The sequence below is a fragment of the Gadus macrocephalus genome, chromosome 16 (genome assembly GCF_031168955.1).
Source record: "Gadus macrocephalus chromosome 16, ASM3116895v1".
Taxonomy (NCBI): Eukaryota; Metazoa; Chordata; class Actinopteri; order Gadiformes; family Gadidae; genus Gadus; species Gadus macrocephalus.
In genome coordinates, this window is record NC_082397.1 from 606,437 (window position 1) to 612,003 (window position 5,567).

Consider the following 5,567-nt stretch of genomic DNA (forward strand, 5'->3'; position numbering starts at 1 on the left):
CAGTGAGGAGTAAAGACCCTTTGCTTTGCATGTGTGCATGCATGTGTTTGTGTGTATGTGTGCGGGTCTGTAGCGGGGTCAGGTCTCTAGCGGGGTCAGGTCAGGTCTGTAGCGGGGTCAGGTCTGTAGCGGGGTCAGGTCAGGTCTGTAGCGGGGTCAGGTCAGGTCTGTAGCGGGGTCAGGTCTGTAGCGGGGTCAGGTCTGTAGCGGGGTCAGGTCAGGTCTGTAGCGGGGTCAGGTCAGGTCTGTAGCGTGTCAGGTCTGTAGCGGGGTCAGGTCAGGTCTGTAGCGGGGTCAGGTCTGTAGCGGGGTCAGGTCAGGTCTGTAGCGGGGTCAGGTCAGGTCTGTAGCGGGGTCAGGTCTGTAGCGGGGTCAGGTCAGGTCTGTAGCGGGGTCAGGTCAGGTCTGTAGCGGGGTCAGGTCAGGTCTCTAGCGGGGTCAGGTCTGTAGCGGGGTCAGGTCTGTAGCGGGGTCAGGTCAGGTCTGTAGCGGGGTCAGGTCAGGTCTGTAGCGGGGTCAGGTCAGGTCTGTAGCGGGGTCAGGTCTGTAGCGGGGTCAGGTCAGGTCTGTAGCGGGGTCAGGTCTGTAGCGGGGTCAGGTCTGTAGCGGGGTCAGGTCAGGTCTGTAGCGGGGTCAGGTCAGGTCTCTAGCGGGGTCAGGTCAGGTCTGTAGCGGGGTCAGGTCTGTAGCGGGGTCAGGTCAGGTCTGTAGCGGGGTCAGGTCAGGTCTGTAGCGGGGTCAGGTCAGGTCTGTAGCGGGGTCAGGTCTGTAGCGGGGTCAGGTCTGTAGCGGGGTCAGGTCTGTAGCGGGGTCAGGTCAGGTCTGTAGCGGGGTCAGGTCTGTAGCGGGGTCAGGTCAGGTCTGTAGCGGGGTCAGGTCTGTAGCGGGGTCAGGTCAGGTCTGTAGCGGGGTCAGGTCAGGTCTGTAGCGGGGTCAGGTCTGTAGCGGGGTCAGGTCAGGTCTGTAGCGGGGTCAGGTCTGTAGCGGGGTCAGGTCAGGTCTGTAGCGGGGTCAGGTCAGGTCTGTAGCGGGGTCAGGTCAGGTCTGTAGCGGGGTCAGGTCTGTAGCGGGGTCAGGTCAGGTCTGTAGCGGGGTCAGGTCTGTAGCGGGGTCAGGTCAGGTCTGTAGCGGGGTCAGGTCAGGTCTCTAGCGGGGTCAGGTCAGGTCTGTAGCGGGGTCAGGTCTGTAGCGGGGTCAGGTCTGTAGCGGGGTCAGGTCTGTAGCGGGGTCAGGTCAGGTCTGTAGCGGGGTCAGGTCTGTAGCGGGGTCAGGTCTGTAGCGGGGTCAGGTCAGGTCTGTAGCGGGGTCAGGTCAGGTCTGTAGCGGGGTCAGGTCAGGTCTGTAGCGGGGTCAGGTCAGGTCTGTAGCGTGTCAGGTCTCTAGCGGGGTCAGGTCAGGTCTGTAGCGTGTCAGGTCTGTAGCGGGGTCAGGTCTCTAGCGGGGTCAGGTCAGGTCTGTAGCGGGGTCAGGTCTGTAGCGGGGTCAGGTCAGGTCTGTAGCGGGGTCAGGTCAGGTCTGTAGCGGGGTCAGGTCTGTAGCGGGGTCAGGTCTGTAGCGGGGTCAGGTCAGGTCTCTAGCGGGGTCAGGTCTGTAGCGGGGTCAGGTCTCTAGCGGGGTCAGGTCTGTAGCGGGGTCAGGTCTGTAGCGGGGTCAGGTCAGGTCTGTAGCGGGGTCAGGTCAGGTCTCTAGCGGGGTCAGGTCAGGTCTCTAGCGGGGTCAGGTCTGTAGCGGGGTCAGGTCAGGTCTGTAGCGGGGTCAGGTCAGGTCTGTAGCGGGGTCAGGTCAGGTCTGTAGCGGGGTCAGGTCAGGTCTGTAGCGGGGTCAGGTCTGTAGCGGGGTCAGGTCTGTAGCGGGGTCAGGTCAGGTCTCTAGCGGGTCAGGTCAGGTCTGTAGCGGGGTCAGGTCTGTAGCGGGGTCAGGTCAGGTCTGTAGCGGGGTCAGGTCAGGTCTCTAGCGGGGTCAGGTCTGTAGCGGGGTCAGGTCTGTAGCGGGGTCAGGTCAGGTCTGTAGCGGGGTCAGGTCTGTAGCGGGGTCAGGTCTGTAGCGGGGTCAGGTCAGGTCTGTAGCGGGGTCAGGTCAGGTCTCTAGCGGGGTCAGGTCAGGTCTCTAGCGGGGTCAGGTCTGTAGCGGGGTCAGGTCAGGTCTGTAGCGGGGTCAGGTCAGGTCTGTAGCGGGGTCAGGTCAGGTCTGTAGCGGGGTCAGGTCAGGTCTGTAGCGGGGTCAGGTCTGTAGCGGGGTCAGGTCTTGTAGCGGGGTCAGGTCAGGTCTGTAGCGTGTCAGGTCTGTAGCGGGGTCAGGTCAGGTCTGTAGCGGGGTCAGGTCAGGTCTGTAGCGGGGTCAGGTCAGGTCTGTAGCGGGGTCAGGTCTCTAGCGGGGTCAGGTCTGTAGCGGGGGTCAGGTCAGGTCTGTAGCGGGGTCAGGTCAGGTCTCTAGCGGGTCAGGTCTGTAGCGGGGTCAGGTCAGGTCTGTAGCGGGGTCAGGTCAGGTCTGTAGCGGGTCAGGTCAGGTCTGTAGCGTGTCAGGTCTGTAGCGGGGTCAGGTCTCTAGCGGGGTCAGGTCTGTAGCGGGGTCAGGTCAGGTCTGTAGCGTGTCAGGTCTGCTCAGCGTTCGGGAGGGAGCACATGCTGCTCTGCTCGTTCTAAAGGTCTCCTGCTGACCCAGGCTTCTCCCCCCTCTGGGCACCACTCCCTCAGGCTGAGGGACTAATCTAAGTGATTCTAAATCCCCCCCCTCGTCCAAACCACCCAGCAGGGTTCTGATCTCCTTATGAATATAATCCTTCATTAATGACCTAACCTGCTGCTGCCAACGTATCCCCAGGGATCAGAACATACGCCCCCCTCCCCCTCCGCCAGCGGCCGCCTGGCCTGCCTCTGGGCTGGACCGCTTGTCTTCTGCAGTTTTACAAACTCTGGTTGCTTGGAACTCGGGCCTACAGGAGTATTTGCAAGACAAGATGGAGGTCGGCCCCTGGATCATAAGGACCTGTCCCAGAGAAGACAAGCGTTCATAACACCGCGTTAATCACGGCCCCCTGCGCGTAAATACCCGTCCGTAAGTCGGCAGTGTTTGGTCAGTGAGGGGAAACAGTCGCCCATCACGATGACGTTAAGATAGGGAGGGGTGGGGGGGGGGGTGAGATGACTTCACTGATCACAGCCTCCCCTACCCCTAGCAGAGGGCTGTGATGGAGAGCCTTCTGGGCCGCGGGCTGGAGCTGATAACCACAGGAAGGCCCTCAGGGAGTCCGTCTCACAGTCAGTCTCCCTGATGGAAACTGTGGCTGGAAACAAAAAGAGATTCAAGCAGCGCTTTAATCAAAGTGTAATTCATCAGGTTTCCACTGGAAACTGTCAGCATCAGCCAGCTTTTGGAAAAAATGTGTGTTCAAGTATGTGTGTGTGTGTGTGTGTGTGTGTGGTGTGTGTGTGTGTGTGTGTGTGTGTGTGTGTGTGTGGTGTGTGTGTGTGTGTGTGTGTGTGTGTGTGTGTGTGTGTGTTTCAGCAGTCTACATAGTTAGCAGAAGGCTTACCTTGGCTTTATTAGCCCGGATCAGACCCCTCCATTCTCTCACACACACACACACACACACACACACACACACACACACACACTCACACACACACACACACACACACACACACACACACACACACACACACACACACACACACACACACCCACACACACTCAGGTTTGCGTTGACGTGACGCAGCGTTGTGTGTTTGTTGTCTTGATGCGGCGTCTTTGTAAGAAGACTTTCATTTCCTGCCCTAATCTCCTCACCACAGCCCCCACCTGGGATCCACTTGGTTTGCACGGCATTCTCTTTTCCATGATGTCACTTCCTGTTGTATATACCTCCTTTGTCCCTAATCCCCCTCACAAACCACAACATCAAGCCGCCGCCCGCCGCCGCCGCCGCCGCCCAGGGAAGCCTTTCATCGTTCCTCTCTCCCCGACCGGTCTGAACCGGTTCAGTAGTGAGGGTCTGGCTCCCGGTCCGGTCTGAACCGGTTCAGTAGTGAGAGTCCTGGCTCCCGGTCCGGGTCTGAACCGGTTCAGTAGTGAGGGTCTGGCTCCCCGTCCGGTCTGAACCGGTTCAGTAGTGAGGGTCTGGCTCCCCGACCGGTCTGAACCGGTTCAGTAGTGAGGGTCTGGCTCCCCGACCGGTCTGAACCGGTTCAGTAGTGAGGGTCTGGCTCCCCGACCGGTCTGAACCGGTTCAGTAGTGAGAGTCTGGCTCCCGGTCCGGTCTGAACCGGTTCAGTAGTGAGAGTCTGGCTCCCGGTCCGGTCTGAACCGGTTCAGTAGTGAGGGTCTGGCTCCCGGTCCGGTCTGAACGGGTTCAGTGGTGAGGGTCTGGCTCCCGGTCCGGTCTGAACCGGTTCAGTGGTGAGGGTCTGGCTCCAGGTCCGGTCTGAACCGGTTCAGTAGTGAGGGTCTGGCTCCCGGTCCGGTCTGAACCGGTTCAGTGGTGAGGGTCTGGCTCCAGGTCCGGTCTGAACCGGTTCAGTAGTGAGGGTCTGGCTCCCGGTCCGGTCTGAACCGGTTCAGTAGTGAGGGTCAGGCTCCCGGTCCGGTCTGAACCGGTTCAGTGGTGAGGGTCTGGCTCCAGGTCCGGTCTGAACCGGTTCAGTAGTGAGGGTCTGGCTCCCGGTCCGGTCTGAACCGGTTCAGTGGTGAGGGTCTGGCTCCAGGTCCGGTCTGAACCGGTTCAGTAGTGAGGGTCTGGCTCCCGGTCCGGTCTGAACCGGTTCAGTGGTGAGGGTCGGGCTCCCGGTCCGGTCTGGGCTGGGGGTCCTGAGCCGGATCCATGACCCCCCAGAGACCAGACTGGATTAATGAAACCCAGCCCGTCTCACGGGGCTGGGTTTCATTAAGGGCCCGGCAGGTGGTCCTGAAGCCGAGAGGGGGGCGGTCTTCCAGGTTCCTGCAGGTCTTCTAGGTTCCTCCAGGTCTTCCAGGTTCCTGCATGTCTTCCAGGTTCCTGCAGGTCTTCCAGGTTCCTCCAGGGGTTCCAGGTTACTGCAGGTCTTCCAGGTTCCTCCAGGTGTTCCAGGCTGCTCCAGGTGTTCCAGGTTCCTTCTGGCTCCTCCAGGTGTTCCGGTCTTCAGGTAAGGCCGTGAGAGAGGCTTGGACTCTCTGCCCTGGAGGTCGCCGACCTCGGGGTCCAGGGGTCTTCCATCTGCCCGGCGTACCCATGGGGGTCTGACTGAGGTAAGCAGACCAGCCGTCCACGCTGGAGAGAGAACATCTGAGGAACTGGAGGGCAGAACACAGCGAGGGTCTGAAGGGATCAGATAAGACCCTGAGCACCACAACATGTTGGGGAGCAGCTCCCCCCAGGGCTGTGACCCCACCCAGAGCGGCTCTGAGGGCGGCCTCCGGTCCCCTGACGACGGCTCTCTGGGTCATGGGAGACCGGCTGGGGTCAGGACATCACCTACACCTGGACACCTGCTCCCTCTGTCAGCGCGCCACCACAACACGGACACACCTGGAGCACCATGAACACGCCTCCCCGCCACAGCAGCACCGTCACTACTACCACACTGAGACACACA